We start from the raw sequence: 13388 nt of genomic DNA on the forward strand, positions 1-13388 counted from the left end.
AGACCAAAAATAATCCACCGCTAGAAAGAGGCAAAAATGGTGATGGGAAGGAGGAAGAGAGGAGGGTGGAGCAAGTGAAAAACAGCGTGGTGAAAATGAAAAATCAAGAGATTAAGAATACCCTGAAATGTGATAAGGGGAAAAATATGTATGCAACAGAAGGACATACATCAGCAGAAAGAAACATGGACAAGAATAAAGCAGGATGTGCAGCACTGACCGTCTGTCCTAAGTGTGAATTTATTTGAATTCCTTCTTTCAGGTGCTTTACCAATGAGTCGGTAGGCTGAAAGATTTGTAACAAGCACACAGAGATGAGGCACAGTCAAATACCTTTTCCAAATTAGGTGTTCCTGATTTTAAAGATGATCCCTAGCAGCATGTGAAGCACTTCATATGGGCTTGGATACAAGAACATGACAAAGTCTGAGACTGTAGTACTTGGAAAAATGGCAAGCGGAGATCCTGCTCCTACAGTCTCTTGATTTTAAGCTTTTGAGAAAAGGAAGGAGATTCTGAAGTCAGAAAGTGCCGTGTGATCTTCATTTTAACATTTTACTATGGTCATGTGGGGTTGAACTGGTAATGGGACACAAAAAGAAGTGGTTTCACCAGTAGGCTTTAATCAATGAATGTTTTTAGGGTGTACTATTATTCCAAGAAAATAAATACCAGTCTAGAATGAATTATTTCTACTTCGTCCACAAATATTTGAAGTAAAAAACATTTGACTATTGCTTCTTGTATGCGATGCAAAGCAGTTGGATTATCAGAAAAGTAGTTTCTGCACCCTGTAACCCGAATATTCACCAGTTTGTCTACTTTACTATTGCTATATAGCCCAGGTCAAACAGTTTGGGTCTCATTTCACAAGCTCCTACCAATAGTTTGCTGCAATTTTGGCTCATTCCTCCCAACAGAACCTGTATAACTTAGTCAAACAAATGTAGCTCTGACCTCAAATGTTTTATGGGACTTAGATCAGGACTTTGTGATGATCATTGTAAATCACCGATTTCCTTCTACATCACAGTAGTTTAAAGGCTTGCAGGCTTCCATGTTATTTTTTTAAATGTAGTTTGGCTATTATAGCCCAACAATTTAACATTAGCTTCATCTGATTACAGGACATCTCTCACCAAGCTTAACATATTTCTTCCTCTGATCATTGTTAACTTTTTTACATTGGCGTAATGGCATCTTCCCCTGTAGGTGGTCTTTTAGTCCATGTCTGTAAATGACTTGTTTCACAACAGATAATTACACTCTTACCAAATTCAACCAGTATCTTCACAGGGATCTTAGCTTTTTTTCTGGGGATAAGACATTCATTTCACAGCAAAACATGTTCCCATTATGGTCACAGTATCTATCTCCGCATTTCCACACTGTTTATAGAAATGTTTGAACAGATGAATGTGCACCTTTACAGCATCTGTAAACTTTACCAAGGACTGAACCACATTTTGTGGGAGGGCCACATTTCTGTTCTTGATAGCTTGACCGATTGCTTTTTTTCCATGATGTCACACAAGGAAGCATTTCTGTTTGAGTTGTTGCCTCTAAAATACAGGTAGATCTAAAAAAAAATTAATATCATAAAAGGCTTTGCTTGACAGTATTTTTGTCACTCATTCCAGAAAAAGAATTCATACATACTGTGGATCATGACATGTAGATTTAAATATTTCTAAGCCTTCTTGTAATTTTGATGATTATGGCGTACAGATAGTGACAACCCAAAGTCATGGGAAACACTGCTGACTGGACAGATGTCCAAAAGCTAGAGACAGCACATCAAGAGCCGCTACTTACAGACGAAGCCTACCCTAAACCAGAGACATCGTCAGAAGCGATATACCCTGGCTAAGGACAAAAGAACTGAACTGTTTCTTAGTTAGGGCTGGGTACCAAATTCGATACTTTTGTGTACCGACCGAATCCCGTCAGTACTACCAAGTACCGATTCACATAAAATCAAATGGTACTGATTTGCCATGCCAGACAGCATTGTACGCACAAGAGTGTGATGACATCAGTAGCTGCTGGTCCAGCAAACTGAGCAAGCATGGCTGATAGAAAGCGATTGTAAGTATGGCTTTACTTTGCGAAATGTGCTGCATATTATGCTCGCTGCAATATTTGTGAGGTGTAGTGCAAGGCCAGCATTGGGAATACTTCTAATCTGAGGACGTCTGGAGGAAGAGTCACTGAATTCATGAGGCTTGAACTCATCCAAGCTTGAACGTTTATATGGTCAGTGATGATTTGAGGTGCCATGTTGGTCCGTTGGGTTTTCTGAAGTCCTCAGTCTATGCAACCATTTACCAGGAAATTTTAGAGCACTTCTTTCTTCCTTCTGCTGATAACCTATATGGAGGCACTGATTTAATTTTCCAGCATACCATGGCACGAGCCCACACTGCCAAAGGTACCAAAAGTTGGTCCACGGACCAGGGTGTTACTATTCTTTGACAGCCAGCAAATTGGCTTGAACTGAACACTGTGGAGAATCTATGGGGTATTGTTAGGAGGAAGATGAGAGCCACCAGACCTAACAATGTAGATGACCCAAAGGCCACTATTAAAACAACCCAGCTTCCATTACACCTCAGCAGAATCCCGGGCTGATCTCCTCCATGCTATGCTGCATCGATGCAGAAATTCATCTAAAAGGAGCCCTACCATCTACTGAGTGCATAGAAGTGAACATACTTTTCAGAAGCCTGATGTTTCTGTTTGAAATATAATTATTTATTGATTCTATGTAATAATCAAATTTTCTGAGACACAGAGTTTTGGTTTTTCATTATCCGAAAGGCATAATTATCAAAATTATAAGAAATAAGAGCTTGCAATATTACACTATATGTATAAGTGACGTGTATAATATGAGTTTCACTTTCGGAATGAGTGACAAAGAATATCAAACTTTTTCATGACATTAAATTCTGTTTAGATGTCCTGTACATCTACAGGTGTGCCTCCAAGTAGCTCATGTTGTTTATCGAACACACAGTGACATCATCTGGGCATCCCCACATTGTGTAAAGGCATAGTAGTCTTAGTGATTGTAAACTTCTGAATTTGATGAAAGGGATAACAAAAATACCTATAGAATCATCTCATTATCGAAGCATATAGTAAATGAAAATAATTTTGGTAATCCCAACTGCCAGTGTAGGAAAGGTTTTGTCTGATTCAATATCAGACAGTGAGATATGTGTTTTTTTAAGCAGAGTTATGTAAATATCTGTTTTCAACAGAATGGACTTTTCATAAAATGTAAGTATTGCCAATATGATTCAACACATTGCCATCTGTATAAAAATTCAAGGTTTTTTAATCAAACAGTTTTTACAGGAGTTAATAAACCCTCCTTAGTCATTCAAGAAAAATCCAAATAATTTTCCAAATTACTGCTCCGGCACACAGCCCTCCCTAATCATGACTCTACAGGTTTTCTAATTTGAAGGCTCACCTCAAAGTAAAAGTGCAGGTGATGCTGAATGTCACCTTGAAGGAACGAACAGACCAGCTGTGATGATTTACAATGCACGGCTGGGTATGCCCGCACGACTACTTTCTATTAGCCCGCCAAAAACTGCACCTGCACATTTGCCTAATTCTGTGCGCACACCTCCATGATAGTGGATGCAATAAAACATACCAAGCATTTGCGCTTACACACAGAGCCTTCGTTATTGTTAAGTGACGGTTACAGAGTTTTTCTCATAATTACTGGATTAATCAAGAAGTAATAAATGTGGAGTGGCTCCACACGGTGTTGATTAACGCAGATGATAGAAGGGCATGGGGGAAACACTGCAGCTATTCCTCGTTATTACCAGAGTGATAGCTGAATGGGAAACCTCCATGCTTGTCTCCTACAGTGCAGCTAAATGATTGACAGACTGGTTGAATATATGTGTGTTTGTTTGTAGGGGGTAAAATTGTCACACAAAGAGGAAGTAAGTTGTTTTCTGACTCCTACTTTCATTTAATCAAGTGACACTGTGTGTGTGTGTGTGTGTGTGTGTGTGTGTGCGTGTGTGTGTGTGTGTGTGTGTGTGTGTGTGTGTGTGTGTGTGTGTGTGTGTGTGTGTGTGTGTGTGTAATCACAGTGACTTTCTTTTCTCTATTACAGCTTTAATCCATCAACTGGCTGTTGCTATGGTGTTTCTCCCTCTGCCCAATCAGAGCCGTGCTGCTGAGCACGCTCAGAGATGAGAATCACAGGACAACTGTGTGTCTTTGATACGATGAACAAAAGGATGATGGAATTGGTGATTAAGAAATCTGACAACTAATTTATAAAAGCGAAAAACAGCCCAATTCAGTACATATGCGCTGCAACCTCCCATGAAGTCCTGCAACCAATAGACAACTGTTTCTTGTTTGTTTAGCTTGGGAACCTACTAAAAGCACATTTTAACATATTTTAACCACAGCAGAGGAAAAATTGCCCCGTGTGACTTCAGACAGTTGTTTTTAAACATATATTTTATTTGGATCCCTAATTATGTTAAGTTGTCTGCAGCTACCCCAGCTACCCGTCCTGGGGTTGATACTTTAAACATAAACAACAAAAATACACAACAAACACAAATAAAGATAAAAAAAATACATAAATGCCATAGATCAAATCAAATTAAAACATGCTGTTATGAAGGAATGTCTCTTCTTCCTGTAAATAAGGTTTGCATTAAGATATGCATACCATAATATATAAAGATTAACTACATATACATACAGAACATAATACATATGTAATCCATATGAGACAGGATTGATAAAATCATTCAGTATAGTTGTTTTTCTTGAACATATCTTTTCCAAACCATTTAAAATAAATGTTTCTAATTCATGTCTATAATGTTTTAGGTAAGATGTTTCATGTTAACAATCTAATGTGCTTCACATTAACATTACTTCTGAAAACACACCTGAGTGCAAAGCAAGCTGCTTCATTTCAAACTATTTGTAGTATTTGTATCATGTCCCATGAGCCCCTTGACCACACAGATGTACAGTAATCTAACTGAGAGAAAACAAGAGATTTTATTAGACTATATTATTTGTCAGAAATCTTGAACAGCTACAACTAATGATTTAGTTTAGTTTACTTGGTCTATTGCTGCATCTTTAATACCAAGTTTTAGTTTAGACTCCTCTTTCCAAGAGTACACTACTGCAGGGACAGGACATTGTCATTTTCACAATCAGTGCCGGGAGTACACACCGGAAGTCTTAAGAAATCGCTGCAAGTCGCTCCCGACATGATTTGCTTGATCCTCCGACTCTAATCCATGTTGTTTATGACTTGAATAATAAAAAAAAAAAACATTTTAAAAAAACTGGCTCCCAAAATCGCCCAAAGTCAGTTCCAACACGAAGTTAATGAAGTCGTATTAAATCCAATGAACTTAGATTTAAGTTTTTCATCCACCAATGTTAGAGTTGGCTCTCAGGGGAGGGGATTAACTGCTGGTATTACATTAGGTTTAAGTATTAAATCCACTGACCTTAGGTCTAGGTTTCCTTACCTTTCTCTCTGTCTCCACATATTTTAATGTCCAAATCTTCCTATGCGAACTTCTGGCATTGATTCCAAAAATGGTGGTGCCCTGTGACTGCAGTAGCGGGCCTCTTCTTCTTTCAGCTGATAGATTGACCCCATCATTATGTATTTAGTTTTTGTTAAAGTTTGTCATTGGTTACCCACTAAATTGCCGCTTGCGGATTCTGATTTAAAACATGTCACACCCTACAGGAAAGATGTGAGAATACACCTGACAGCCACCAACAGTCTGTCACAGAACCGCATACCTGACACGCTCCTCCTATTTGATGACACAGTAAAGGGAGTCGGGTGAAATTTTGCTGCGTGGTCCACGCGTTGTCAGCACAAATTGTTTGCAAGAGAGGCGAAATTATGTTAGCAGCAAAAAGATTAATTTTTGATTTTTGTTTCAAATAAAAGTAATTGGACAAGGGATAGGCATGTTAGAAAATTGATGGATGGATGGATGTATAAAAGCAACTGGACACATTTTATTAGTTTTAAACTTGTCTATAAATTGTTAGATTCTGTATAACTGCTACTTTTACTTTAGGTTAGGATACACCGTTAGTCCAGTCTGTGCCCTGTATGAACTCCTGCCATCTAAACATACATTTTCTTATGTTTTTAACTGAACTAAAAAGTTTCAAATTAAACATTAATGCTATAAATTACATTGCAATTTATGGTTAAATGCTGTAGAAGACATACTGTTCCTTTGATACAGATACACACATCTAAACACACTTAAGGGACACAGATGATGTCTGCAGTCATTAACCGGTGGAAACTTTCGCTCCCAGGTTATTTGGTCCAAATGGGAAGAATCGATACAATCTTTTTTCACTTTAATTGCAATTTGAATCTCAGAATGCAATTTTACTGTAAATATTGCAAACAAGATACGATGCGCTGGGAATGTTAAAACTTGCAGTCGCTCTTGCGACTTTTATTTTTGTGTGGATTTACATAAAACAAGCATGTTGTCCAGAAATCCTGGACAAATGTGGAAATATGCAGATTGTATTAGCTTGCCTAAAAGAACAAAAACGCATGACAAGGGTCACACTGTGGCTATGTGATTGAGCGCAAGTGCAAACCTTTTGTGTTGAAACCTCAACACAAAGCAAGTGGATATTGTTTGTGTGAAACGTTCAGGATCAGGGATAATCAAGAGATCCAAGCCCTTCTATTTAACTGTAAGCAGATCAGAGGTAATTTATCTGTCTTCTCTGAGGGTGACAACTCCTCCAGCTCAATTAATCAATGATGAAAATTTAGCTAAAAGCCACTAGGTAAGCACAAAGACTGAACTAACTGCGTTCTTAAGAGGATAGCTTTAACAATCAGGGCAAAGTGCCTCAGGAAAGCGGTGTATCTGCCCTCTAAGTGATGATTTTGGGTATAGCTGAGCTCCGAAACTCTAAAAAGGCAAGAGTGTCTTCGTGTCTGTGGAAGAGAAAAGAGAACAGACGCCTGCCTGCCTCTCCCTGTCATATATTCATAAGTGGATTTATCATTTCCAGGCCCTGACCTGTCCTCCCCGGCAGGATGGCCCTGCGTCGCCTCAGCCCCGCAGATTTCTGCTAACCCTGACCATGAAACATCTTTGTCCAAATCACACAGCCTGTGATCTCAGTGTGCCACTAAGGCTGCTAAACCTGACAACGCTTCTTTTATGTCTTTTATGGCTGCTTTTTGCAACAGTATAGGGAGAGGATTGAGTGATTATATATTGTATATTTAGAACCTTTTTTTCTCAACTCCGTAACAATTTATCTGATATTCAGTTCTGACTGTGTTGAATTCACTTTAAAAAAAATTTTTTTTCAACAAGTTTACACCAAAACTTGAAAGGTGACCAATTAAAAGCTCTGTTAAATACAGTAGCTTACAGAGGTATTAACTGTATTCCCCTTGAACTGTTTCACATTTTGGCAGGTTACAATCACATACTTCAATGTCATTTATTTGGATTTTATGCGACATAGCAACATGGTGATTTGCATTTGTATTCAGCTCTATAGAATCAATGCTCTATAGAGCCCCCTTGTAAACCTACAATTCTGTAATTTTTGCCACTTCCTCTTTGCAGAATTGCTTTCAGAGTGGAGATGACGTGTTCAGACTGAGCGTTGTAGCAGTTTGGAGTTTCAGTTTATGTCTGAGTCGAACATAAACTGAGCATCTTCTATATTTTTAAGGTGTTCCCTATATGGCTTGTGCCCAGTGATAAAAACAGGTTATAAAGCTTTTTCAACAAGGGCTTGTTTCCTTCAACTCAATCAGAAATGCCAGATGACTGATAGTTGTGCTGTCTACACTTTCTCCCTCCTGAGCTGCTGATCTCTGCAGCCCTTTTTTAGACTCATCAAATGCCTCTTGGCTGATTCTTTGAACAATTACGTGATTTGTGAATGCACAGAACAGCAGCAGAACAGTTAAAGGGGGTTGAAAACAAATACACACTTTTAAAATAATTATTTTAGTTCCTGTTGCATAAAATTCAAGTATAAAGCAGTGCTATTACTATTGCAGCAGAATGAATGACTTTGGTTAGAACTCAACATATTGTTCTGACCATGATTTGGATTTTGACTTTTCTCTATCTGAATTATTCGCTTGCTTCCGGCACACAAACGAAAATGAGGTCTACCTTTGCTGTCAAGGTATTTAACACCTCTGTTTCACATCTATTTAAGCAGCAAACCTACATTATTATCATGGCTCTTCATTCCCAAAAGCCCAAACGTGTCATTGCCCATTTCACACATCCTGCCACCTTCTTCTCCTCTTTTTCTTCCCTCCCTTTTTCTCTCTTTCATAACCTTCTGCTGCCCTGCATGTCTTCATCTTGCTCCTTTTTCTACCTCTTTGCTGTCCTTGCAGTCCAACACGGTCCAATGTGTTTTTGCATTCCAATAAACGCTGTGTGTTTGTGTGACACAGGCAGTCCAACGAAGGTTGGGTGATTAACTCTGATAGCCACCAGATGCCTAACTTAGAGGTAGAGTCGGAATTTATATCCAGTTAGAACGTTTTTTAAACACTTTAGATGGACAGCAATGTGTGACGAGTCCAGAATTAAAACAAAAGAGAGTGGCACATAAAAGGGTTTAGAAGTGGTGGGGGGACCCCAGAGGTAAACTGTGAATTTTGTACATTGTGTGCAGTAAATGGTGGCTTTGTTCTTTAAAGGGGACATGTTATGTATTCCTCCTGAGCTTGTTTTTTGGAGAACAAACAGCACATGAGTGAAGGCAGATGACGGTCACATTTCTTCAAAATGGCTGGGATGTGACCTCAGATCAAAGCTTTGATTTGCCACAAGCTGCAGATGTTGTTTGCTCTGTGGTTTTTGTGTGCATGTGTGTGTGAGAGACAGTAAGGGCATGGAGGTAAGTGCGGATATTTGTTTTTCTGGACTGAGAGGGCCGATTAAATGACCACAGTTTATCTGTATGGGTGCATGTTCATTTTGTGAATGTGTATGTTCGCTGAAATCATGTCTCTCAGATTGTGAACTCAACAGGCAGATGGCTTGGAGGTAAAGTGGGACTGGTTCTTGTTTGACCATTAAGACCTTTTAGGGAACTCAGCAAAAAATATCCAGCTGAACATAATACTGTTGTTAGCTGGGAAACAACAAAGTGGCAGATAAAATTATGTCTGAATAGAACAGATTGGATCTATAAAGCAGTGTAATCATTTCTAGTTAAAACTGAAAAAATAGAAAATGGTCATTAACTGTGTATAACATTCATTTAAAAAAATCCAATGGTATCATGGTATGTATGCAACCATTTAAAGTATGGTCCAAAATCACTTTTCTTTAAACAGAAAAGCAACAATTATTCATACTTTTTTAAATTAAAGTAAATTAGTGATGACAACTCTGAATATTTTTTATTTTGCTATATAATATGATTAAAAATGTTACTAAACTTAATTGTAGATATAAACTCACAAGACTCATAGCACAAGTCCTACCAGCTAATTAGTCAGGTAATCAGCTGAGGTAGCAAACCTCCAGTCAGTTGCTCAAGAGACAGGCTGCATTAACTGTAGTTTTAGTTGATTCTCTCTTCATGCCATAACTGTCCATGTTCTTCAAAACAGGAAACAGACAAATATATTTCTTGTAAAGGAGCGACTAGTGTAAGGGCCTTCTTTGAATCAGCTGACAGGTTGGTGTGCAGTAACACCATCGTGAGGTATGGTGTCAGACATAACTCACTCACAACCTTTCTCTGGATTTTAATTAAAATTACTTTTTTTACAATAGGAATGGTATGACAGAAAATTAATTGCCTAACTACATAATTAACAAATATTCAGGGCTATTCTAGCTACCTTTGGCTGCAATAATGTCAAAATCACCAAAGATGGTGAACTAACTAATGCCATAAAAACACACCATGAAAATGATAAAGCACTATTAAGAAAGAGCACGCAAAAAGCAGTAACGAAGCAACAAAAACTGAAAACGACTTAAAACCAAGGAGTATACATACTAGGAAAGGTTCTTGGTGAATGGGAACCAAGTGTGTGAACTGATTGACTGCAGCTGAGCCAGAGGAACCAGAGGTTTGGGGAACTAGAAAATGGATGTAATAACAAAAAAGACAAGGAAAGCTGAGCAACTACCGTGCAAAAAGTTTTTACTAACAATGTCCTACACCACAAATTCTTCAACTAAGGAAATAAAGACATATTTTTTTCAAAATAGGCAATTCTTTTCTTTGCCATTTCCTGGAATCCAAATAAGTTTTTAGCTGACCCTTCTAGCTAAAACTTCTCAAATTTGAGGTTCACTTTGTGGGGCATGGTAGGATTCAGTATCTTACCCAAGGTGTGTTGGTCATCAGAACTGGGAAAGTTGAGAAATTACCCTCTGGTTGACTGTTTCTGAAACAGTTTAGTTTGGTCCAAAAACAAATACACGTAGGACATTGTCTGTGAAATTAACATTATTATTGTTAAATTTATAGATTGTTCTCTTTAAGCAATGTTAGATATTGTTAGATACTGCTGCATTTGTCACACTGCATTTATCACTGCTTCAGCTATGATTAGGATATTTTGCTGTGCTACAATGTCAGTGTTTTATTGGTCAGGTCAATGCCTTTGTCTAAGCTGAATTAATCTCTTGTACTTGTTCTAGGACTCTTGTACTAAGCACAAGTACCTAACGAAGTTTTCTTTGATAGCCTAATGAAAGCATTTACCTTGATGCAGATAAAAACAGAAAATGTACTAAGTAATAAGAGTTTAATTTCACTGTTTTCTACAGTTAGAGTAAACCATATATATTTTAAATCTTGGTTTTAAATGTCTTAGTCTAATAAACCAACAAAAAGAATTAATAGAAAATGATTTGGCAACTTAAAAACTGATGCAAATCAAAATAACTGGAGGAAAAGCTGTTTTCAGTCAGTGCGTCTATTACCACACATGTGAAGTTGACTGTTTCTGATATCAGCAGCTCCAAGTAATATGAGAAAAACAAATCCTACAAATGTTGTTACAAAGAAAAACAATGAACTTCTCTATTAGCAATCCTTGCATAACCAAAGTTGCTATTAGGAAAATATCTACACAAACCCTCAGCCACTTGTGGCAAACTGCATCTGATTCTGCCTAATTGGCAGGTCATGTGACCAAATGTTGTCTCCTGAGACTCTCCCAGCGGAAACCCATTTTCACTTAGAAATTCCCAGATGCATTCTATAATCACTGAGCTGCAACTTGCAGAGAGTGAAATTATGTGCCAACTCCACAAATGTCTACTTGAGGGTATCTAAAATGCACATTTTTCTGCTGGTGGTCTTAATACTACATTGTTATAATCAGAGTGCAACAGGGTACACATTGTCTGCAAAAATAACTGAACTCTTTTAACTTGACAAACAAAAACAAAAAAAAACTGGCTCAAACAAAAACATCTGCTTTGCTAGTGAGGAGTCCATAGCAGTTAAAGGAGATGCTGTATGTAAGGCTGCAATGTTACGAAAAGTGGGCTGCTCTTTTAAATCAAGAGGGTAGTGATGCTGAGACGGGTTAAAGTTGTCATGTCATGCTTGCTGGGGTAGCAAGATGAAATAGAGACCACAGCGTAACTAAAACCCAATTAATTGCATTCTACTGATTTTTTGCTACCTTGGTTCTATTAACGTTTTGTCATGGGTTGTTTATAGTCAATAGTAAATTATGTCTGTAGATCTGTGTCCTATGATTACCAAAGCAAGAGCTGGGTCAGTTAAAAGATTAGCTTGTCTCCAGCTCACATTGGACTTCACCATGGCTTCCCCTTGTCACCGAACTGTTTTGTGGTGTTCAGCAGCAATTGCTCCAGGCGTATTTGTGGAGAGAAGGGTGTCTGGTTTGGGAACTTTAAGATCCCATCTTTTAAGTTTGCTGATAAACAATAATTTCCTCTAAGTCCAAGACTGTTGTCTATACTTCTGAACTAGACAACAGTGGACTGCTCCCTCCCAGCCGGGGGTCAGTCTTTGCTTGAAGTGGAGGTGTTTAGATATGCTGATACCTTATTCATGTGTTATGGTACGATGGAAGAGAAGATGGACAGATAAAATGTCACGCCAGCTACAGAAAGACAAGTGGCTGCTGCTCCAGTCTATCATGGTAATGAAGAGATGAGCCAAAAAGGAAAGTGTTTGATTCAGTAGCCTGTTTTGATCCAGAGGGTGTTTAGAGTAGAACCGTGGCTCCTCTGCATTGAAATGGGTGGTTTGGAAACACCTTGGGTTCCTCTTGAACGAGCCGGAGAGTGTGGGCTTCCCCTCAAGGAGCAGTTACCTCCACTACTTGATCTCAGATAATTAAAAGATGGTGGCTGAACAGATGGACGGTGATCACTGCCTGTTTGCCAGGAATGGATATGTCACAGTTTAAAACTTCTCCGTTCTTATCTGAACATCATGTATCTTCCATCAAAGGCGAAAACATATGTATAAAACAACAAAGGGAACAGTGAGAACCAAACAATGATAACAATGATTGGAAGGATGTGGGATTGATACAGGAAATGTAGTTTGATCATATGTGCTCTATAAAAGCTTTCAGAAACCAAAGGATGTTGTATTATTCACCACCAATAACCAATAAACAGTTCCAGTAACCAACAGAAAATCAGTAAGGTCATCCTTGTTTGGCATGGTGCTAATTTCTTGATATTTAATCGGGGTGACCCTATAAATGTCTCAGTTGTGTTTTGACCTCCACCGCTACTTGCCAACAAGCCTTTTGGAGCTTCAAACAATCCCATTGAATTTGCCAGAATAATAAAAACAATCTTTCTGCCTCCCTCCTCTGTTCTCCTCACCATCTTTTCTCATGTCTGTACCCTCTCCCCTCGCCTTCTTTCCTCTCTCTTTGTCCCTGTTGGAACACCGTGTTTGTTTAATGTGGCGTCTCCATGGTTGCCCGTCTGCCACACTGATGTAATGTCATTAATCATCAACTTTATCATGCTGCGACCTAGACGCATGTATGCAGCCATGTCATTTTACGCAGCATAAAGGAGGAGGAGAGCGGTACACTTAAAGATATTGAATAGTAACAGTAAGCAGGCTCACATTTTCATTTATCCTTAAGGGATGTCTGCATTTTCAAGTGGAAAATAAGAAGTTACATAAATATTTCAAGTACTATGAGTGTTCTTTTCTTTTTCCTCCTTATACCCTTCCATCTCTTCATGAGATTGCCCGCTCTCTTTTGGTTAACATGACAACAGACTGGCAATGTCGCGCCTCCTGCTCTGGTGACATCACCACAGGCGCCAAGCCAATCCCTGAAAAACCTC

The sequence above is a fragment of the Fundulus heteroclitus genome, chromosome 17 (assembly GCF_011125445.2).
Source record: "Fundulus heteroclitus isolate FHET01 chromosome 17, MU-UCD_Fhet_4.1, whole genome shotgun sequence".
Classification (NCBI taxonomy): Eukaryota; Metazoa; Chordata; class Actinopteri; order Cyprinodontiformes; family Fundulidae; genus Fundulus; species Fundulus heteroclitus.